Below are 26,074 nucleotides of genomic sequence, written 5' to 3'. Positions count from 1 at the left end.
TAATATTTGTGTCCGACGATGCGCGTAAAGAGTTGGCCAGTTCGAGGGGAAGCTAAGACCTTGAGCCAACAAAGAGCAAACACTCATTATCAGCCGCGAGCAATGTCAAGCGACAGGCGAGTTTCTCTCCTCTTACTTTTCGCTCTCTCTCTCTATCGGATAGATAGGGATATCAGTAAGTCTTGGCAATGCGAACAATATTAGTATAATGTATGTATTAGCACAATATGATTAGCAAAATTACCAAGATTAGTAAAATTAGCATTATTGCTGCAACCTGTGACACGGGAACGTATATCTCTTTAGCATCTGATATTTATTACTTGTAACATGATATAGGATATATATATATATAAGATAAATCAAATAAAGTCTCTTATCGTCATCGTTAAGATATTGTTTACTTTATATCAAAAAAAGAAATGTTCAAAAAATAGTTTTATCTCGATGGATACGTCATGTAGAAATATGTGACGAAAAAATTGTCAAAAAAATATACAAAAGTCCATTATATATATATTAATGCAAATTTTTTATATGTAATAAAAATTGCAATAATACGCATAAGACAGAAAGTGATAGTGTAACTTTGCGATAATTATGCGCAAGGACAATAGAGAAAATATGTGATTGTATTATGCACCAATTCATGCAATATCTAGAGATCTAGACCAATCAGATGTTGACGTTAGCGAGAACGAGATATTGAAATCAGGGTTACGGAAAAAATGTGATAGGTATGTCGAGCAACAAGGATTGAATTGCAAGTAGGGCAAAGAATCTTTTATTTAGCGTTGAAATATTAACTGAAAAAAATTCCGCTATTTCTTAAGCACATAAGCACAATACTTATCAACAAAAGATTCATCTCCCCGGCAATCTTCGGCCCCGGCATATAAATGACCAAAACACAATCCGTAACATCGGAACACGTTTGCGAGAGATTTATCTTGCTCGCTTACACGATCCCACAGATTCAACGATGATAGACGATAGAGGATTCAGGTTATCCTCGGACCTACACAATTTATTATTCACGATCGAACCGAGGGTAAGAAAAAGTCCTGAATATTTGATTCTTATTTTCAGAGAAAAATATAGGCGGAACGGAAGTTGAAGAAAGAACGCGGAAGTCGCATTTCGAATTTTCGTCCCACCATCGACATGTCAAAAGAGAGATGTGTATATTCGGGAATAAAGCCATAAAGTTATAAGCCTCCTGAAAATCGGAATAACAAGCTGTTCCTTTCGGACTCAACGTACGAGAATCATCGATTAATATTGATAATGTACAATAAATAATGGTAAAAAAAGTATACTGGAAAAGATTGAAATTATATGCCAGTAAAATAATGTTATATCAAGCGTGCTTAAGCTGTTATGGCATTTCATATGGCGATATTCGCGTGCGAGAGTCTCAGTTAGACTTTCGAACGTGAATTCTTGAAACGACAGTGCCGATTTAATTGCAATATTCTGTGCAGGCGCGCATTTAATGAATGCAACGAATGCGTTTTCACTTTTCCAGTGCTTTCACTCTCGCGAGCTGAGCCACTTTTTCCGATATCGAACACATTCACCCCGAGATATCGTGTAACTTACATCGCTAGAATTTACATGATGCGATCTTGTAAAAGCGAAACGGCGATACGTCCAGAAGAAAATGGATGTTTGTTTAATTTTCTCCTCCAAACTCAAAAAATAATACGATATATAGCGTTCTTATAATGAGTATTTGTTTTCCATGATATGCGCAGTGTTGTTGTTGTTGTTTTTTTTTTTTTTTTTTTTCAAATACACATATATCCGCTATCTATGTTAATTGTTTCGCGCCACGGTCGGATAGAAGTTTAATCGAGCGTAAAAAGCAACACTGATAAAGCGTAATTAACTATAGAGTGATTTCATCTCAATGACTTTCCTTTTCCTTCCTCAATCGCCAGGCCATTAACCTTTGTAAATCTTTACATGTATCTCAATGTTTCTAACGTTACTAGACAGACGGAGCCAAGTCTCTTCGATCAACTAACTTACATGACTAAATGACATTTCTAAAATGTGACATATTTTTTAAAAATATATCATCATATTTTTATATATCATAATTTTGGATGGGAATCTAAATTCTTGTTAAATGGCATCTTTTCTTAAATCTACAATACTTCCTCGTTCCTTCCGTCCCGAAATCCATTTCGGTACTGCATCTCTGCGGCACGATTACTCACAGTCCCGTTAAAACCCGTTGATATCGACTCCGAAGAGGCTCTGACTAGTCTGAATCAACGACCCACTTACCTCGAGAGCCACGCGTATCTTTCGCGTAAGTCTCACGTTTCGTAGTAGCTTACTGTAGAATTTTGCATGTCGTCGCGTGAAATATCGTCTGATATATCTGCAAGATTCAACGTCTGCCGCGCGACATTCTTCTTGTGTCACTAAACGTATGACATTTTTATTCGCTTGTTCAATCGAACCGTAAAACGCGCCATAATGTTTTTCTATCTACATAAATTTATCTCACAGAGATACAAAAGATATGATAATATAAAACGATACCTGAAATAAAAAAAAAAAACACTGTTGACGTTAAGCAAATTTTAAATAAAATTTAATTTCCTTTGATGTTTAATTATACATCTAATGCTTAAAATTTTGTGTAGATTTTCGTAGATTTTTCATGACTTGTGCCATTCGCCGGAAATAATAACTAGCAAATTTTGATTAAGGAAGGATCGATACGGCTTCGAAGAGTCTGCCTTCGTTACTGTTAGCCGAGGCCATTCTTTCGATATCCGACATCAGGGTCGACGAACGCCACGGGATTTCCTCTTGTCTTCGCCGCGGTGACGAGGCCGAGGTGACCATACGGTATTTCCTTTCGGTCGGGCAAGAGCGCGGGAGTGAACGCGAGTGAGCGCGAGTTTATTGTTAGAGAGGAGGAAGAAGTAGTTGGAGAGAAGGAGGAAGGAGGAGAAGGAGGAACGAGGAAAGAGTAAATGGAGGAGGAAGGTATAACTGTACCATCCTTCCGAGGCCTGCCAACTCTTTTCAGGGTTCACGAACCTTGTCGACCGGACCGAATTCGAAGGTCATTGCTCCAATTCCAATTTCCACGAGGAATCCCCGCGTCACTCTCCGCGAAATCCAAATGGCCGACTAGCCGATTACTCCTCAATTTGACGATTAAATTCGCAATGTAAATTTCGGTTTCTCACCTATATATATGTGATATATATATATATTAATTAAAGAATTTATATATATTTATGTACAAAAATATGAATGTCTTCTTTACAAACGCGTACAATAACTTTATATAATTTTCTCGCAGCAATAAAACTAAGCTAAAAATATACAAGAGAGTTCTCGTTCGAACTATCCAAGGAACAAATATCAATTCGAACGAGACTAAAAGTCAATTGCACTAATGGCCTTTATTATTAACCCTAATTAGTGATTTTATATATTTTTTTTAGATTAGTTTCGACCGTAGCATGCATGAGAGAAGAAAATTTAGTTAATTACGGTCAACGCTAATCAACGTTAATGGCGACGACCCTAAATCTTGTTTATTTAGGTTGCTCGGCCACACGGCGAAACGTCGGTCAATGTTCGACGTAAGCACAGTCCTTGATAGAAATAGTCACGGCGATGCGATAAAGAGCTAGCTGTAATTCGAGCCGACGTTTTGTTGAAACGATAAGGCTCATGTCGGGCGCTTCGCGTTAAGCGACCCTGAAAGTTCAAGAACATCGAGGTGAATGGCCGATTTTCTAAGTGGTTTTGCCATCTACGCATCGCCGCTATTCTTTTCAAGGCCAAACGTATAAAAAAGAATTGAAAGAAGATATAAACCTCGACGGATATATGCGGAGATAAGGGACAATCAAAGAAATCGCGCAAAATGAAAAATTATTCTGGGCAACAGAATGAAACTGTTACAAAATATTCCCTCGCAACTTGCTTTTCATATATCCGACATTATTACCGTGTTACGATACGATGTAAAATCGCTACCCAGTTTATCCCATTTTCGCGTTCCTTTACAATCTATAATCTTCTACAAGATAATAAATCGTAAGGGAAGCGAAAGAAAACGAAACTTTATAGAGACTATAAAACATTAACTTTTTAATGTTAATTTCTCCAAAGTATCTTATATATATATATATATATATATATATATATATATATATATGATTCTTCGTTTAAACACGTTGATAAATCAGATAAAACTGTATTAACCATTGAAAGAGGTGAGCGAGTTGGCGCGTTGCTCGTTTAATCGACGACTTTCAATGCCCGGAAACTCGTCATCGGATTACGTCGCACCCGCGATGCGGCGGAAAGAACCGAGCCGGTCATTGACCGTGCTCTTTAACTGGTATATTTTCGTCATCTTCCCGAAACGCTCGCCAGTCCCGGGGTCTTTACGCTTTACGTTTCGTTGGTCGAGTAAAGCTACGTACGTACGTACGACGCGGCGCGCGAACGCGAGCGAAACCGTGTCGGTCATTGAACCCGACGACTGTTACGCGTAAACCACGTCTCATCCTCGGGCACGTTGCACGGAGAGAGTTTATCTGGTGGGAGGTGATCATCGGTTTCGTTGCGCGATATCGATCTTGAGCTCGTTTCTATACACGCAATAAATATAAATAAATAAATATATATATATATATATTTCTTTACTTATAAACAATTAATTAAAGATTTTTTTATCTAGTTGTGTAAAATAATTGTATTGCGTATAGTATATATGTTGCAAATAGGTAGGTAGTTGAGTCAAGAAATCATATATACTTATTTAGATACAGTTTGTAGACGATAAATGATAAGAATATGAACTAAAATTAAAAAAGAGAAATAAATATTAATTAATAAAATAATAATCATTATAAAGAAATTATGTAATTATTACTAATTTTCGTGGAATTTATTAAAAAGTTCATACATTGAGAAAAAATATTTAAAATACATATTTTATATATATATATATATATATATATTGTATATATATTTGTTCTCTTGTTGCATATATTATATATATATTATTTTCCCAGTTTATATTATAATATATATTTATCTCTCTCTCTCTCTCTCTCGCTTTCATTTAAAAAAAATAAAAATAATTGCTAATTCTCATTGTTTTCTATTTAAACTTCTCTGAAACGCAATGATTTTAAACTGTAAATTCTAATAAAGCAACATAAATTCTTTTGTATATATATATAAATGTCACATAAATAATTGATTAAAGATTTTCTATGTATGCAACCTGATCGTATCGCGCTCATGGAAAAATGAACTCGTGTATGTACGAGTGTTTCTAAATAGTAATATTACATGTTATTTCTATTCAAATCCGCATATACCGAGTTCTGCTATCCTTTGTTTGCACTCGAAGAAGAAATACTGCGATGGGACGAGTCGCTGCCAGGAACGAGCACTCGGAAGTAACGAGATACTAATAGAACCCCTGGCGATTGCAGTGGTATAGTAACGGGTAGAGGTTACTGCCCCCGCGCGTATTAGGTCACATTTGCGCCCGTTTCAACTGGCACTATGTGAGTTGCTCGACGATTACGTCGCCTTCGCAGGACCGCGCAATCATTGACCTCTTGTCATATCAAATCCTCGAATCAATATCTATGCTTTACTTGGTACAAGCGCGCCAGATAAAGAATACACGTGCCCCAAAAATGAAATATAAACTGACGAATATTATGTTATAAATCGTTCACAAATATTTGTGAACTAAATCAGTGTTGGGGGAAAAAAAATATTGACGAATTTACTACACTTTTAATATGCTCATAGCAGCAGGAAAACAAGTTAATAATTTTCTTAATAAAGCGTTCGCACACATGCTTTCACTTCCTCACATGTTACTACATCTCTCTGCTTTCTTTTTTTCCTTTCACATTTACTTTTCATAGATTCTATAGTCTGTGTCGAAACATCGCCGTAGAACGCTATCAATTTCTCTTAGCACTTCCCAGAGCGTATATAAAGAAAATCGATGCGACTAAGGGACGCTTCGTAAAATCGATAAAGTTTTGACGTGACGAGTACATAACGATAACTGTGTTATTTATATCCGAAATATCACTATAGATCGACATATCAGCGAACCGTCGAGATATCTACAGTGATTAATCGAACCAACTTCGTATCGATGAGTCGCTTTCGAAACTTTCTTTCGTATCGAAAATGTGTGAGACGAGCGTCAATATCAATTCCATAGAAAAATAAAATCTTACTATTTACTAGCACTTTCGAGCTCTTTGCCCTCATTTGTATTAGCCAGCAACAAAAATTGAAATACACTCAAAGTAACAATATGCGTTTCACCATGCGTACGCGCATGGCTGTTCTACTTTTATTCTAGTAAACTCGGGCGCGTACATATTCGTATCGTTGGATACTCGAATATATTATATGGTTGAGTAACGCGGGAGCGTAGAAATCGACTGTGACATAATTTCCAAGACTCACGCGATACTGTCGAGACCCATTTGCTGCTTGAACCGCAACTAACGCACACAATTACACGGTCTGCCGTTCGAAAACGAATTGGCAGTATAGTCATTTCGGTCTGTCTGCGCAACTTCATGATAAAATGCGCATAGTGTAAAAAAATTCAGCGCATCCCTATCGTTCTAAAACGACGGCCGGAATGAAAAATTGGAGAGGAGAGAAGTAAAGATTCTAGTTTAACGTGAATAAAATTTCCGGAAAAAAAAAAGTGTTACGTTTATCAATCTCTTTGTATTTCAAGCGGTCCTCACGTTCGTGAGCGTGAACGAGAAGGAAATTGGACGCCGTGGTATCGACCTCTGGCACTCACTCGCTTCGACTCGACGCCCGCGCCAATGCCTGATCAGCGAAGCGCACTTGCGCTGAATAGTGACGAGGTCATTGACACTTGTCTACGTGCGTACACGCGAGTGCAGAAATAGCGTCGACGCTCCGCTGCACTCATCACTGTGCGATATAGGTACCGGCGTCTTATTTACCTTTTTGCAGGTATCTCCATTTTAAATTCTTTCACTCTAGAATCCCTCTTAAGAAGATATCTGAAGAAGATGTCTTTTTGTTAGACGTAAAAGCAATTTTCCGAATATATTCGTTGTCTCATTATTACACGGAGTGCGTCGGATTTGCAATCGCGAGCTCTCTCGCGAGGAGAATGATAAAATTGTATCGCTCCAGAAACAATAAACATCTCGAAATACGACGTTGGGTTGCGTAACGTCATTTTTTTTATTTTTACGGCGAAACGTCGTCCTTGGATAAAACTCGCGAGCGATTAATACGCGATCAACGAATAAACGACGATTGAAATTCATGTCCGAAAGCCGATTAAATCGATCGATTAAATCAATGGTAACGACGCATAATTTTTAATCATTAGCGAATTATCCGTCTACAGATTGAACGGTTGCGTCGCGTCGAATCATTTTCTGCTCTCAAGGACACTTCGTATCGCGAATCGATATCGACCGCTGCGTGTTTATCACGAATGTTCCAGCGTACAAAACGAACCGACTTCTTTATCGCTAATAGAGGGAAGAGTGTTATGCCGCGTATAACGGATGTTTAAAGACACACGATACGCCCGATCACCTGTCGTCGGCATTATCGCGGCGAGGGTGTCGTAATTACCAAACTAAAGTCTTAGCTTATACGGACGATACGAGCTCTCAACCGTCCGGTATCCGATTTCCTCTTATTCCATGCGAGGTGTCCCCCTGACACCGCGATACTCACGATCCCGATATCATCCGATTGTATATATCCACACGTACATGCGTATGTACGTTTGATATTTTTAGCCTTATCGATTGATGTCCGCGCTAGGAAAATTTATCGCCGAGCGATCGATCGATAGAAATTCTTTCGAAGAAAAGGTTTTTCCACGAAATTAGTTTAAAATATCACAAACTGCAAGCGCGATAAATTTGATTTATAAAAAAGATGAGCGGAGTAAAAAGGAGATTCGAAAAAAAATTTCGCGTTACCATTATATACAATACATATATTTCTTGCGTCCTTGGTTGCAACAGGTTAGCACGCAAAGTCCTTTACAGTTATTCGTCGTGGCTGCAGTTCGTTGCATCGTAACGGAACTCCAGTTCTTCCGCAAAAGATCAGTATCCGATCGTAGTAATTACGTAAATGTGCGATTACTACGGTCGTGTCGCTTTTCGAAAAGGGCAGAAATCTTTTATCTTTCACACGCTCCTTGTCAGGTGTTAACTTGTCAAGGTCTTGACGATAAAGATATAGATTTACATAATATGCAATGTTATGTTACATGCTAATTAAAACGTACAAGTAATTAATTATTTTGTAATTATCGCTATGGTATTAATTTATATGTCGATAATTATATCGTAAACAGAGAATAAAAAATATTATAGTTGGCAAAGAGCTTCCTTCTTTCGATCCATCGTTTGTTTTAATTAACTCTACTTTCTTGGAATAATTAAATCGCTCGGTGTATTATATTTATAATAAAAACTACAACGGCATATGCACAAATAAACCCGCGAAGCACAAGTGGATCGTCACGTCGAACACGTTGCTCAAGCGCGTCGAAGCGAGCCGTTGAAAGCCCTTCGAGGGGCGAGTCATACGTGAAAGCGCCGGAAGTCACGCCACGTAACCCAGTTGGGCGCGTCAAGGTCTCTAAAATATTCACCTTAAATAGTTCTAATTATCATCCAGACAGAGGATAAACGCCTACGTGTATACCACACACGCTCGAGCCACGATTCTACTTCTCCGTTGCAAATAATACGACAGAAGGAACGAAACTTATTTTCATAAAATCATTAGCGACATTAATGATAGGAAAACGTCTTATTCCGTTCCAAAATTCAATGAATAATCAAGCGAATCGCGCGATTTTTAAAGAATATTCCTCAACAATGAGTAATCACTTTTAGTGGACGGAACACGTGTTCGAGAGAGAAAAACGGGTACGATTGTCTGTCATCGACGTTTAACGTCTATAAAAAAACACACACACACGCAGACTCATCTTTATGAGCTCGACGATGATTAGAGGGTGGATGGAATAGTGATCTCATAGAGAGGAAAGGAGAACGCGAAGGCTGACCTTGTGCGTTTTCAACGATCCGGCTAATAATAATATAGCGGACGTATTCAACGTTCGAAAACGCTAGGTTGCGCGTGTCGGAATCTCCCTTTGTCCCTCTTTACTCTGCGTCCTCCACTCTCCTCTCACCTTGGACCTCGTACGTTTACTCCATTTCCTCTTCTTTGAATATTCGAAATTTTATGTTGAAATAACGATGACGTGAATGAAATCAACGTATATGATAAGATAAAAAAAAAAAAAAAAAGAAGGCAAGAATATATTTTTATTCCCATTGCTACACTCTCTTTCCGGATCCGATCAATGGCATCCTGTGATCGAAACAGCTAATAATCTTTCTAACATCTTCATCGTGACTATTATACCAAAATGAATCGCAGCGTCTTAATCGATCTACATGTCGCGCCGCGACTGCGGACTCCTGTTCTTTTTTACTTTTTTTCTCGCTCGTTATCCGCGATTCCTTCTACTTCGTCAGCTTCTGCATCGCCGCACACGTGCCGCTGCGTTAAGTATTTCGCTAACCAAGGTCAGAGATAGCAAGTTCGCTTCCTAGAACCAGGGGGGTATCGCTGATAACCAGTGGCGTTCGTTCGAGATGACGACTCGTGACTCGAGGTGCTCGGATTATCTTTCTTCGCGGAAAACCGTTCCGCTTAGATTTCGACCGGAGATCCAGACAATTCACACGTGTGAGAGACAGAGAGCGATAATATTTATAATGAAAATACTCAACGGATTACTGAGATTTTTATTCAAATTTCAAATTCAATTTCCCTCCAACGTGAATAATTTATTAGGCATGTATCGAAAAACGCTGATGAAACGTAGACGAAAGAACCGTTTGTCGAATATAATATAATGCTCAAAGTTAACGTGTCATTTATATATACATTACCGATGCGATAGCTCGAATCCCCGATATACATCATTGTGATGTATATATATATATATGTGTCGGGCGCATTATTATTCATAAATATAAAAGGAAGGCTGACGCACGGTCGCGGGAGCTGCGCTAATCGTTCGCAGTCGGTCCGATGCGACCGCAGCCTCGACGCCGTCCGATAACGAGGAAAGATTATGCTCAAGGACAAGGCCGCAACCGCGTCGCTCCGCGTCGCTCCGCGTCTCGTCTCGCCGCGCTCGCGCTCGCGCGCGTTCGCTCCGACTCTGCCTCCAAACGACACGAGACATTGCGACAAATCCGCGACGCGCAGATATATACGCGTGCACGTAGCAATATGCTGCGCATATGCGTGACGATACAACATTGATGTGTGCGCGGTTGTCCTTGCGATACCGCCGTCGCCGCTACCGTCGCCGTTGCCGTCACCGTCACAAAGTTGTCAACAAGAACAAACTGTCAATCAAAATTCCGAAGTACGTTCGACGCACGCGGTCTCTTAGATATGCCAAATTCTATGTGACGTCTCTTCTATAAGACATCGATCGGGAAGATCGACGGAAAGGGAAAGGAGTTTCCGAAAAAGATTACGTAGGACGATATATACTTAATTTAGTCAAATATTAAAAAAGAAATATAAAAAAAAAAAAAAAATTTAATAATTTTTAAAAATATTTTTTTTTTACTATATTGTAATTATGTGGCATGCTTGAATTATCGGTTCAATGTCGCGAAAAGGCATGTATATCCTAAAATAGCAACAGTTTCTATTGGGTCATCTCGCCGCTCAGTTTGCCCCCCCCCTCCCCCCCCTCAATTTGCTCTTCCTACTTGATGTCTCTAATTTTAAGCGAGTGTGCGGTTACACGTACACGATACTAGTTTGTAGCGAGTAACCTTACACTGCCTCCGTGTAAATTAGACGTAACACGTAACCGCGCCTCCCTCGCGCGGCGACAGTGAGTCGAAACTCCTCGAAAACTAAAACTGTCGCAAGGACGAAGACCGAAGGCGTTGGACTGTTTTAAAACGTACATCGCGGTATTCGACGGCCGTTCGCGACCTTCGACGTGATTTCTGGTCGAAAAGATCGAACATCAGCCCTGGTTGCTATCTATACATAAATGCTGACATAATATCTACATACGATTCGTTATACGGCGCGTCGCAAAAAATTAAATCAAATTTGACGGTGCCGAGAGAATGAGTCTTGAATTACGCGAGAGATAGCGGCAGTTATGATAAAAATCAAATAGAGAGAACAGAATAATGTGTGAATTCACTTTGAATCTGCGATACACAAGCCCATCGAGAGATTCGAAAAATAGAGGTGGTAAGATAAAAATTGAAAAGTTACAAAAGTCAAAAGTGGAGTAGTCGAGGATGAAAAATTCCGTTGCATTATTATTGCGACTCTTATTTGGCAAGTTTCGGCGCAAACAACATTATGTAATAACGCTATACATAAATTTATTTAAGAACTCGTATCGCACGGTCTTTTGCTGTACGTTTTCTTCTCTCATTACCATTATACTTTCTGAATTTCGAAACTTTATTTCTCATAATATACAAATATACATAGGGAAGATAACATTATCCAGATACATATCTCTGAATTTTATTATTTTTCTTTTTTTTTAATTTATCCCAGGAAGAAATTTTATTTATTTATTCGATGAAATAAGAAAAAAAGAATCACAATTAAAAGTTACAATTGCAATTTTGATGTGTTGCAGAAACTATCGTGCTTCGTATATCTTTTCTCATAATCGTGTCTATAAAACTACTAGAAAATAACACGATGCAATGTTTGCATCTTGCAAAAAAATTAGTTCGCTTGAAAATATATGGTAAGAAATAAATCGAACAACATGTTATTTCTCAAAATATCATAATGTGAAAAAAACTTTCTCACGCTGGACAGCGAGAAACTTTCAAAGATATCGAGCCATCGATATTACAAGAAGGCGTTAATCACGCCGCTCGAGGTTAAGATCGCTCGAATCTGTACTTGAACTCATCTCGCTGAGTCACTTATAGTATTATCGTCGTCGGTCTTGATAACAATGAATACACGGTAAAGATAACCTTCGTCGTGCCAGCGAAACGCAACCAAGTGAACAGACTTCTGCTCGGATACATCCGTTTAGAAACTCGGAATGCGATCCGTAATTCGATAGTACAAAATACATATCGATTATTCGAGACTAGTATAATTGAATTTTATATACAATATTTACCGATGCGTCAGTAAAGAACGGCGCGGGAAAACCCGTTTATTAAAAGAAATTATCTCTTTCTCTCATTTAATTGCGAATAAAGATTTTAGATTATAAAACAGTGTGTATGCGTGTGTATTAAAAAATGCAAAATCATGAGCGATAATACCGCGATTCTCCTTTATGGAGGAAAAAAAAAAATTTACATTAAATCGCGACGCTAACGTAAAATGACGTTACGAATAAATCTATGAAGCGCGATCAAACTCAAATGATAAAGATTTTTCTCACAGTTTTCTCAAAACCTGAACGCGATGCACATTATTTTTATCGGCGCGTGGATATCAACAGAATTTTCCACTATCTTTATTGGAAGATTATATGAGATCGAAGAGAAGGAGATTGACTTTTCTCGCATTAGTCACATACAAATTCGTTCGGTACGGCGTCTCGATTCATCGTAATTTTATCGTACGTACGTATACACGTAATCGTATATAAAACGTTTGTGTGCACACGTGCGCGCTCTTCTCGCGGCTTCCTCTCCTCTCCTTTCCTCTCCTCTCCTTTCCTCTCCTCTCCTCTCCTTTCCTCGTACTCGTTATAGGAAGGTTCCATCGGCAGAGCCGATGAGTGTCGGTGGCACATAGTGCTCGATGCGACGTCGTACAAGGACAAGGCCACATGGTCACGGGCGGCCGGGGCGGACACACGTACAGATATATATCGACTACTGGTCGTGACCCCCCGTCTCCCTTTCCTCTCTCCTCTCTCCCCCCCCCCCCACTTCATCATCGATGTCGCACCGCGCGACGATCACCACCGCTACCATCCATCGACGATATATGTATACATATGTCACGATTAAATACACGCCCACTGACATATGTGCGCGCACGTCGTTTGACCCTGCGTCGCGGTCTCGTGGATCTTCAGGGTCACGCAATACGGCAGCGCAACAATGGTGTGGTGTGACCCCCTTTAACCCTCTTTAATACTAAACGAAGGTAAAGAGATAGCGAACGGCGATGTACGTACTCGCTTGAGAAATGTTCGGGCATCTTTGCGTTCTTGCGTTAACGAAGTCATCACGTGCGTTTAAGACGGTCAAAGAAGATATTCACATTGACTTTAATATAGATCTGCGTGTACAAAATATTTTTTAAACATAATTTTATCATTGGAGAAACGTACACATCACATTTACTCTCATCTCAAATTCTAGCTTGTTCCAGATTTACGCGCGTAGCATTCTCCTTCAACTATTTTAAGTATATGTAATTACGTAACATGTAACGAATCTAACAATCGCGTATATTATCGTGAGATGAATTTATTGCCGAAAAATTGCTTTAAGGAATGTGACGATTTTATTTCGTCACGTTTCTGTCACGTGAGGAATGAAGGCCACACTCGACTTTAGAAATTACGAAAAATATTTCGGTACGCGAAATTTAGAAATTACAGGCGACGACTAATTGACTTATTGCCAAACAGCAGATCCACAAAATCGTATACCATGTCTTGGAAACGTTTCTACGTAGCTCTTCCACCACGCTTGCTCATTCAAAATATCAGCTCAGTGGTGCCATGCAGGAAATATAACAAGGTGGGAAATAAATTACGTAACGCACACGTTCACACACACACACACATATATTGTATATATATGCATCTAGATTGCTTGTTTTTATATTGTACGTCTGTCGTCATTCGCTGACGGAGCACACGTGTCTAGAAGAATATTGAGGCAAATTTTCTTACTTATTATTTGTCGGTTTAATATAAAACTGAATATTTTTTTTTTATCGGCGACGCCAACTCCGAGGTTCGAGTGAAAATAGACCCGGAAATGGCCGAGATAAAACATAAGGCACGCATATTTTTAACCTTGACTCGCCTTATCGCAAGGCCAGCTTTCGGAAGCACGCCTAGTGGAAGAGGTCAATGTGGCATTATTGCGCCACTTCGTCACGTTGATTGTTATTACATGTTTTTAAGATCGCATCGGTGGAAAAAAAAAATGCGTAATGTACGAGCAATATTTTAAAATATTGCGTTACAATATTTCTGTAAGATTGTTAGTTAATTTAATATCTCTATAAGAAATGCTATCTATAATCAATTAGGGGAACAACATATTATACGTAGTATAAATTTGCTGGTAAGAATCTAAATATAAATCATTGTTCGTATTGTGAAAAATTAAATCGGAGAATGCCGCATCGATTATTGATACTCGGTAAAGATATCTACGTATACTAGAAAACCTATTTATATTTCAACATTGAACGAAGCGGAAAATAATAAATTACTTCACTAATGTTTTCTTTACTCTCACCTACATATTACCTATAATTTAATTATACGAAAGATTCGCCGAACGCAAGTTTTTGCAATGCTGGCGCAACTCGGGTGCGAGAAGAAGTTGCAATCTCACCTCGACTTGCAATGCCAGCCAACGACCTTGGCCTTGCCCGAATAAGACGCGGCCTTGGCGGCCGATCGATGCGACTATCAGCCGGTGCAGCAAGTGCAGCGAGAGGGGGTGGGGGAGAGACTGGATCTCTGAACTGGCTCTCACGTATTCCCGGTTTTAGATGACATCGCGTGCATCAACTGCGACGATCGGTACGAGATCAGTCGCGCTACGAAACTGTATCACGTGTCAACATTTGTCACCGTCTTTTGAGCTTTCACCCTTCACGTAAATCGCGCGCGCGCGTATTGCTTATAACTGCGCTCATTGCATATTGCGCAGCTTGGCAGCAGTTACAAATTCCGGTGCGGCGAACACCAGTTTCAACCGAAGACGAAAAGTCCTTTAAGAATTCGACAAAGCCGTTTACAATATTTCTCGGAACGTTATTCTTTATCGATAATACGATAATAAAGATACAAATTAGTTGCGTTGCCAGAAAGCGAAGGACGCATTTTAAAGATGTATTTTTTTACTCAATATCGATCCTCTAATTCGATGTTTCCAAAGTCAACGATAGATATTGACCTTGTATCGAGCTTGACTTTCCGTCCGTCGATCGGAATTCGAAATCGCTGATTCGATAGAAAAGAACGAGAAAAGAATCGGCGCGCGATCTCGGCAAGAGATCCACACCGACGAGCATGCGCACCCTCGACCTTGGCACGAGCAAACAACGTCTCTCCGCGACTCTGTCGAAAGATTGCATAATGTTACGCGAGACGCGGCGGCATAATTCCGTGTGTCTCTGTATAAACATATATGTGCGCTTCGGCCTCTCTGTTCTTTTTTTCCCGCGCCCCGCGCTCCTCGAGCATCTTCTGCGCAGACGAACGGGCCGTATCCTCTCTGGATCCCCCTCATACGATGACGATGATTTCGAGATGACATGCCATTTTTTTTTCTTTTCAATCCGACGGAAACGAATAATCGTCGCGATGAATTAAGGAGACGTTGCTCGCGTATCGCGGCGCGATCAAGTTTCGTAAACTTATATCGGTTGCTTGCGCAGTCAATGGTATTATGGCAACATGTAAGACGACGTGCGGTAAGAGGGGAGATGTTAAAATAAAAATAAAAATTTATATTTATCAAGATAAGTAGATAATATAGAAGAGCGTAAGATAGATGTACTTGCAGAAAAGAACTATTTCTATGTCGATTTTTGTGTTACTGGCGAACGTACGTGAGAAGAGAGATGTTGTTCTTGTCACTGCTACATTGACGTCTAACTGTTGAACTTAATCCCAATTTATTTTCGACGATACCGTCACGCACATATTGCGTCATACGAAAACACGCGCGTTATTAGGAACGCGTGTTAATTACTTCCGGCCTAACGTTCATTCGATCATCAACATTCGTTATAAATGCGACCTTAGACGGGACCTTGGATGCTTCGCTCTATATTTCAAATCCGTCGCTTTAATCGGCTAAACTTCGCCGCACGTGCACAACGCTCGCGTATATAAGTAATGTACCACGTGTGCACGAATAAATAAATGTAATAAGTCGCGAGAGGCATATTCGACACGGACTGTCAAAAATTTTGATTCGGGTAGAAGCGAATTGTCAAATAACTTGCGTTATAATCATAACTTATATCGTTAATTAAAGACCGTCGATCCGTTTCCATTGACGCGATCGAGCCGAGTCTAGCTTGATATCGTTGGCTGTTTGTCGAACGACCTCGCTCGTACATTCGCGGTCACTTGACGTCAGTTGATGCAAATCGAGCGCCGACTTATCGATTCCATCTCGCGTCATCGCACGATGGATCGCCGGATAATACAATTTGCTGCAAATAGGTGTTACCGTGAAAGACCATTATGCTATTGAGAATCACTTTGTTGAAGCGTAATCGCGATATATCGTCGCTATAGTCAGCGTAAATCTGCCAAGTCAATTGTTACATCGTAAAACAAAGTAATAAAAGGCAGGCTTACAAACATTGTTGACTCAGCAAAAGGAAAAAAAAAGAAAAAAAAAACTGATTACGGATTTTGAATAATCGAAATACATTATAAAGAAGTTGCGACAAATATTTCGCTACTATATTTATGAGACTATTAATCAATTTTAAATATCACGTTATTTATCGTATAAAGATGCTATCAAAATTCAGTCCTCATCTTAATAAAATGGCACTTAGTAGCATTTTTGTCAAGAATGAGTTTCTTGCGTGTAACTATTAGCAATAAATCTTAATCGCGAGATATATGACATTACTTTTAATTACGCAGGAAATTTTAAACGTTGCGAATGCCTGTGAGGAATGAATTATAACAGCATCGATTAATCATTCAGTTTCTAGAGTCTCTTACGTAATTAAAGTAATGTCATGTACCGCAAATAAGACTCACTGATAAACAATTACGCATAGAGAACTTATTCTTGAAAAAAGAGTGCCACTGCGTTATATCTTTTCAGAGCAGTATATATTAGATTCTAACTTAAGACTAGCTCGCGCGTCAAAATGCTAAATTTGATCTAGTTTAACTTAACACAAACGGAGACAGATTTTTCTATATACATACAAGGTTTCCCTACGCAAGTTGCAGCTGAAAAAATGGGTTATGCTGAAGTTACAATAACAGTAATATCTGCGGTTGAAGAGTCAAGGATCCGAAACCTTGTAAAGTTTGTTGCAACTGTCCATACATATCGCAATTGTAGCGACGTTGCATGATTGGCGTAAAACAAATGCGTCAATATGACGCAAACAAGTATATTTAAAAAAAAAAATTGTTATTTATTAATCGAAAACTATCTAATCTGAATTTTAGGAATATTATTATAAAACACCCGGCTTATATTTAAAAAATTTTCTTAACATTATTTATGATTTATTGGCAATTCAAAGCGGAAACTTTAGATTTACAGAATGTGCGATAATGGGCGATTTAATATCGTATAAAAAAGAATATCTGTTCTAGATCATCTCTTTACGCGTCTCATATAATATTCTACCATTTACATTTATCGATTCGGTTAGACGGGCGAATTTAAGTTCATCATTTTGGGACGAAAAGGGACAAGACGGCATTATTCTCACTGAAAGTTTGTATCCTTGACACACAAAAGATACGACGTAACCTGGCCAAAGGGGCCGTTTCGTTTGCGAATCAAATAGGCTGAGACAACAATGCCAAGATGCATAAGATGAACTCCGCAATTTATGATGGCCCCGAGACTACTTTTTCAAAATTTAGTACATCTTGCTTCGAAACATATCCAGTATCTGATAAAAGAGTACAAAACAAAAAAAAATATATAAATTATTTTTTTAAAAAACTCCTCGTCGTTTAAGACACTTTAAAAAAAAAATGCCGGTTTGTCTCGGAGAAGTTTTGTTTGACAGAAAAGCGTTTTTAGATAGATATTTACTAAAAAATCTGGTTTTGTTTTATTACGGAAAGCAGACTCTGAAATATGTTTCACGAATAAGGCAGAGTGTTGAGTATTCTAAAAATTCTGGAGCTCATCATTTTCTTCAGGGCCATCGCGTCTCGGCCCCTTCACTTCCGTCAGTGACTCGGTGTTACTCGATGGTTCCTGATCCATCCATCCACAATTTAAATTATCAAAGATTAAACAAGGCAATAGTATGACGCGAGTGTAAATATCACGAAACCGGAAATATATATATCACTATGAAAAAGATTAGACCTTAACTCTTTTTAATAAAAATAAATCATTATCAACATCATCGAGTCTAATCAGTCACATGGTGAATACATGGCATAATGAAAATAGAGTTCGTTTTTTATACATTGTGCGAGCACTTCGCTTCAGAAAGCTACTATAGAGCTACGGGATCAAGGTTGCTCTGCAAACAAGCGCTGACTTTTAGCCGTATGTTTACCGTGTAGATATTCGTAGCTTATCAGACGTTTTAGTATACAACGAAATTAACATTTCAATCATCGAACTATACGCATGGAATGGTATGACTATAAATGAGACTTACGGCAGAGTGACCTAACTTCGTTCTATATATTTCTTTTGTGTATTTTTCTCCCAACTTTTTCATGTAAAATAGATTTGTATAACGCAAAATGTATCAAAGAATGTAAAAGCACGTGTTTAATTTTTATTAAGAATTTTAATATATATATATATCTTGCGTTACAGTTTCTTGAAAGTGATTTGGCGCAATGTTGTTCGAGCGTTTCTAGCCGTTATGATAATTAAATGGAATGAAAATCAGCAAGATTCCGTCTTGTGGAAGCGAGATTACGTTATCGTGTTATTCCGCCAATTAAAATCGATCGTTCGACATTTGTTGCCCCAATAATTCAGAGAACCAAGACGGATCCAAGGCCGCGTAGCGTGTTTATGTAAACGTACAATACGACTCGCATTGATTTCCGACGGCAACTCTTCAAGGCTAACCGCAGGAATGCGTAATGCTAATATCGCGTATGAGTCTTCAAGGGACAATGAGAAATTCGTTTTCTCTCTGTGGTAGACGTAAACTTAATCTCTCTTTTGACTTTCATATAATAATTAAAAAGATTAATTTTTAGCCGCTCGATTGTCTCAATTATAACTTTGGCACTTAGATCCGTTTGCAATCCAATTCTTCGGTCAGATACTCGTAATCTCGGATCCTTGTGTCCTTCATATTCTCAGACTCTAGGATCTTTAGCCGTTCCAGTATATTCGGAGGGAGACGTTTCTTAGTCCGAGAATCGACCGCTATTTTTAGACGTCATTGACATTTGCACGTAGACACGTTCGACGGCAGCGCGCGACGGTATCAAACTTGTCGCGAATTGTCTTGATCGCCGAAAAAAAAAAAAAAAAAACGTAAAGCTAGCTCCAGAAATAATTAAACTTCTTAAATTGAGAGATTAAAAAATTATGCCTTTTTTTTATCCCGGCGATTATTCAGTTAAAAAAGTATGCTCGTTCCTGATATAGACGTTTAAATTGAACAAATTGGACCCTCGCTTTCAATCGATCCCATCACTACTTTAACGCCCTCTCGGTCGCGCACATTTTCGCTGGTCCTCGCCCACGCGTACCCTTCAGAGTACGCTTCTACGGTCGATCGGGCCATAATAATAAGGCAGAGGATATAAACGCAGGCTTTCTCATTGTTCGAACTCCGGGTGTGCGGGTGTTTTCGCGATATTTTTGGTTTGGAGAGAAGCGGGAAAGAAAAAGCGCGGATGCATCGTGTTTTGCGAAGACGATTGTCTCGTTTAGCTTCGTACGTTCGACGCGTAATTTTCCAAAAAGTATGGACGGCTAACAGTTGGCAAGTTTACGATCACCATTCTTGGCAAGAGTCAAGACCTTATACCCGTCTGCGAAAACTCGAATACGAAAGGGATCTAGAATTCTTAAACATATCCCATAAAGATATTTGAAATTATCTATGAATCTAGACCGACAAGTTACGAAGCACATTATGTATTTTTGTATATAATCGCTTAATGGTGTTTTTTATATTTATAGATTACAAATTATTCTACATAGATATTTATCATATATAGATTTTATAAATATATTGTACATATTGTATATGTGTACATTTATTTATTTTATTAATATTATATTTAGATATATTATGAGATTAAGTATTCTAATTTCATTAATAACGTTCACGTAATCTTTATGACATTAATAATGATAAATTTTTACCAATCATACTAAAAATATTCATTCGTTTAAACTTTAGATTTAAAGAAGGTTCGTTATCGGTTTAGATTCATAGAATGATATGCGATAGCGAGAGAAAGAAAGTTTCACCAACTGGCTGGCAGCTGTTGCGATTATTGTAAAATTACGGTGTGAGTGACAGTATAACATGAAGAGAGAGGGGAAAAGACGAAGTATAATCTACTTTGCTTTCACCGAGCCTCCACGATAATGCGGATTTCCGACAGTGAGAGTTGTATTTCGCACATTTCGTACCTTGGAGAGAATCAATCTTTTTTTTTTCTCAGAATAAATTTGATTACTAACTTTCCTTGCTATTTCTCATTTTTCGATATGAAATATATTTGCTATTTACAAATGTCAAGTTATAAAGCTACTATAAAGCAAATTTTATTTAAAAATTTATTATTATTTAATTTATTATTATAAAATTAATTAAAAATTTAACATTTTTACTTATTACAATTTTTATATCGTAATTTGAAATCTCAACTTTTTTACATCACCGCAATCAAAATTTCTATTATTAAAATATCGGGGTATGAATCATATCATGCACCAAATTCGAGGGAAGTGAAACGTGTAATATCGGATAAAGCAAATTATATTTAAAATTAATAAAAAATTTAACATTTTGATCTATTTTAATTTTTATATCCTAATTTGAAATTTTATTTTTTTACATTACCATAATCAAGATTTCTGTTATTGAAATAAATCGGTGTGAATCGAATCATTTACCAAATTCGAGGGAAGTGGAACGTGTAATATCACCGATAAAAGAGGCTCTTTATCAGCTGTTGATTTATTGCGACCCACGGACTCGTAAATTTCCCCGAACGTATTCCATTGGATCAATGACAGGTTGCGAATCTAACGAAACGAGAAAATCTTGAACATCTCGCGGAACCATAATCGATTGACGCCCTTGACACGTGCTCTGGTTACCCGTGGCAAGTCAATGTCAGAATAATTACAGGCGGGAATCTACAGTGGCGAAATGGCTTGGAACCATTTGCTTAACGTTATTAAACATCATCAAGTATACGTTAAAACACAATATTAATACGTACGCGAATAAATCGAATGACCTACTTATTTTATTTCTATTTTCGGACAAAAATATAAATTTGTATTCGTTAAGCGAAAACTAATTTTTTAGCTTCCCCTCTTTTCTACTATACTATTCATTATAACGGATTTTTAATTGTCTTTATTTCTTTTTAATATATTTTTAAATAATATTATAATATACATTTATATACGGTAGTAATATAAATTCCTCCAATAATATTATATTTTTTATAATATTAAACCTGATATATATACCATCGTTCTATATCACGCATATAATGTAGCACGATTGCCAGTTATGATCATTAAGAGTTCGATATCGCGACATCGCATGTGATTTTACTTATTACGGCTCATCCTATGACACAATCAGGCCTTTGGCACGTGCCGTATATGCACACCAGTGCACAATGACGGGATAATTACAACGTTTTCCACGATTCATGGACGATCAGAAAGCGCCCGCGACTTCTCGTCCACGTGCTGTACACGTGAAACTCAAAAGCTGCCGTTAACGTGGCCCACGTGGTGTGTGTCGTGTGTGTGTCTCTCACGCTTTCACGAAGTGTAACCGCCTTGTTCCGCATCGACACGACGGGTCATTGCCCTCTCGGTATCGTCGTGTGTATGCAGGTTGTGTAACGCGAAACCGAACAATATGTAGGTCGCGCCTATTTTTCTCGCTTTTGCCCGCCTCGGTCCCCCGATTACATCAACGATCGGTGCGGTCTGTTAGCCGAATAAAAAAAAAAAAAAAAACATCGCCAACAAGATAGTCTTCTCTTTTATGGTTACGACTTTTCTCAATTGGACGCTTCCTGTGTTCGCGTTCTAATTCTTCCGCTCTTAAACGCTTGAATAACAATATCAACACGATTACAATGGAAAATTAGATTAAAATGTGAATAGTTGTCAAGTTACATAATTTTTACGCTAGATATAACAAAGCAACTTTTTTGTTATTGACACTGACCAATACTCAAGATAAGATATTGATATTTAGCAATCAGCCATATTTAAGCAAAATATAATATATGTGTATTCTTATATATAATAAAATTTATTACACCAAAGGCGTTTGTGTTATTTTTAGCTTTTATATAATCACAATCTAACTATAATTAAACATACGATCTCTCTGCTAATTATACTGCTCCAACTGTAATATGGTATATCTATTCTACGTACAAATGCTGTATCTGTTTTCAATTAAAGCGATGGAATCCGAGCATATACGGCACGTTGATACAAATAACGTCAAAAGATAAAGGCCTGACCTTGTCAAGCGTAAAATTGACAAGAGTTGTAATTCACAATCGTAACCTTGGAGTATGTATATATAACTCGTACATATATCATCTTGAATCGATTAATTTGAAACAAATTTCTCGAAATAGCTTTGATATTAATTTTGAAACATTCAGCCATGAAACGGGTATTAGACGATATCAAAATTTCGCAAAGGTCAAACTTCAACGATTCGCGATATCATAATCGTATTCAGCGCTCGTCTAAAGTGAAAAAAATTTAAGCTAATAAAATAATAATGATAGAATATTATAAAATGATATTTATATGTAATGATAAAAGAACAGAGATAAAAATATTCTTGCTAAAATTTCGTTCAAGTTAAGAACATTATTGCAGTAAATATTTTAAATCTTTTGATATTAAAAGCAGGTAAATATGTACGATTTAATCTCTCTGTACAGATATATACACATATATGTATATGTATATAATAAATAAATATATATATATATATATATATATATATATATATATATAGATTAAGATATCGTATAATTTAACTCACCAATACGATGCGCAACAGCGGAGTTGTAGTAACAAATGTTGATCTGTAAAATAAAATATATTTTAATATATATATACAGTTCTATTTAAAGCAAGTATTGTAACACGTGATAATAAAAAACAATGCCCAGAATAATTAATATCTCAACAGTAAATTTTTTATATTAAATCTTATAATAACAATAAATGAAAAAATAAATAATAAATCTAGATTTATGTTAAAAAAATGTTACTATATATTATAAATATTTTTATATAACAATAGTAATTATTAAAAATATTTTACTAAAACATCTTTAGTATTTTAAAATAAGAGAAATCTAAAGTATTCTATATATATATATATTATGTTCCACAATATGTATGTGTGTATGTGATGGAAAATGGATCGTCATATATCGTGGAAATAAATGAGCAATTACTTTCACAAGTAGTACATAATAAATTAAATAAATTATAAGTTGCTCACCCTACGGATGCCTTCCCGGGCTCTTGCTCTCTGCTTCATGACACTCACTCGCGCGCGTACTAATAAAATGCTATCATCGCGCGGCATCTCACACGGCACCCTTGATGCTAATCGCACAATTAATTTAATTTAATTTATATCACAGAAAAATCCATATAAAGTTAACTATTCGTTCAAAAATCGTACGGGCAGGCAGACACTTGTTGCGATAATGCTACTTTCATCAATAATAAATATACGTTTTAGAGCTGTTTTGCTATCGTGCGTTATATGATATAAGTAAATAAATACATAACACAAAAAAAGTGTCGTCTTATTGTCTGCCGAATTATTCGGTGACTTTCTCGAAACACTAGGAGACGCCAAACGCGATTATTTTCTACAAACAATACAGAATTAGAAATTATCAGCCTGCGCGATTAATCAACTCCCGTGATTAAATAGTAAGCCGAGATATCCGTACGGCGGTAAAACAAATATTTATTAATCATTAAATAATGTTTTTCGCGTATATTGTAATCTTTATAAACAATAAATAATATTTTTTGACAATAGAGTTTTTAAATAATATTAAAGTCAAATACATATATTTAGCCTCGCGCTTTGAATTTTTGGCGTATTTAGGTATTTATAATATATTTTAGTCGCGTATTTAAATATTACATATATTTTAATCGTCATTTGCCAATTGAAGGCGTAAAGAATCGCAAGATTGAGCGATTAAAGAAAGACATGACATATAACCGTTCAATAATAAAATAATAATTTAAACAATAATTTAAAATTCAAAATAAATATAAAATACTTTCTGCTTTTTAATGTAATCAGTATATGATCATTGATAATCAGTGGTTTCAGTTACATATAATTATAACAGTAAAGTTTTACTGAGAAAAATCAATTACTATGATAATGGCTTCGATGAGATCTTCTTACCATAATCAATAGAACATAAAACGGCAAAATATGAGTGTTTCCACTGAAGATCAACAAAATACTCACTAATCTATGTTGAAATCTTATCACTGCTTTAATCAGTGACGTTTTACTTATTCAGTTGAAGAGACTACGTGAATTTATTTCGTACATGACATTCTTCTTCCGATATTACGCGAAATTGCGCGAATCAAGCTAATAGCTAATTAAAACATCATAAACCATTCGAAAATATATTTAAAAAAAAAACCAGCATTGTAAGCATATTGTAGTTTTAACGTATAAATCCTATAAAATATACGTATTATTAATGCGAACAGTCAATATATTATAATTTTTCATCACTTGAATCAAACGGCCCCATTATCATACAATATATACTTTTGTGTGTCGTTTATCATAGAAATTAATTAATTGCATTAATTAATTGATAACTGTTAATTCCAATAATTGTAAAAAATAATTGTGTTTTAAAAGGTAATACGAAGATATACGGAGCGACTCACGCCGCTACCTGTCCGCTCGAGTGTCGCCGTACGAATGCCAACAAGGCCACGGTATGTAAACAATAGCGCGCTATACCTCACAAAAATAAACGCTAAACATTATGTTTACATTCCACTCGGCGGTCGTACGCATGTAGGATTATTTTATTCCTATTGTTCATCGAGAGTTAACCAAAGACAGATAATACTCGCGAGCGTTACAATTACCAAGTGGAATGTATAGCACACGTGAAGCTTGTTTTGTATTGTATTTTCTTGTCATTGTAAAATATTTAACGAATCACAAACTAAACGAAAAATTTTCCATGTAAGGCCATGTAATAAACTTTTGCAAAAACAATTGATTCTTAAATTAGCGTATCATGTCGGGATTTTAAAATTGCATAATATTAAAGATACGAAAAAAGACGCTTTTTATATTATATTTACCAATCTGTTGGGGAAAAAAAAACAAAGAAAAACAACTTGTTATTTATACTTGGAAAAAATTTGTAGCTCTTAAAAAGAAAATCTTTTTTATAATATATTGGAAAAAAGTTTCTCTAATTAAAATTTTAAATTTCAAAATTTTATTATTAAGATCATTACATATTATTGATGAAATTATATAGTTTTTGTTATATTTAATAAAAAAAAAAAAAATTATATATGTATGTCTGTTTAATTAAACTTGGCTTTTTAACAGCATCGAAGAAAAGTACGGAAATTATAAAGACTCGTTGCTTTTGAAATTATTTTTGAAAATCGATAACGGAGTCATCTTTGTAAAGCGATCCTTGTCAAACTTGAACAAAGATAATAAAAGCAATTCAAAGATAATAAAAGCAATTACACTTTCTTCAAATTATGTATTTATTCTCATGTTACATCGC

General features: G+C 36.8%; 1 long non-coding RNA gene and 1 pseudogene across 1 annotated transcript in view; both read right to left on the bottom strand.

Annotated features, from left to right (window-relative positions):
- Nucleotides 1–26,074, bottom strand: part of LOC138940398 (uncharacterized) — a 160,075-nt gene that overhangs the window by 106,577 nt on the left and 27,424 nt on the right. Inside the window, exon 2 of the long non-coding RNA XR_011447994.1 lies at nucleotides 23,293–23,335. This is a non-coding gene — a long non-coding RNA (uncharacterized lncRNA). The remainder of the gene's footprint in view (nucleotides 1–23,292; nucleotides 23,336–26,074) is intronic.
- On the bottom strand, nucleotides 9,453–10,382 carry LOC138940209 (uncharacterized; annotated as a pseudogene).

Source organism: Polyergus mexicanus, unplaced genomic scaffold, assembly GCF_030449975.1.
Source record: "Polyergus mexicanus isolate NDT 795.1 unplaced genomic scaffold, iyPolMexi1.0 SCAF_16, whole genome shotgun sequence".
Taxonomy (NCBI): Eukaryota; Metazoa; Arthropoda; class Insecta; order Hymenoptera; family Formicidae; genus Polyergus; species Polyergus mexicanus.
This window is presented reverse-complemented; position numbering and strand designations above follow the sequence as displayed.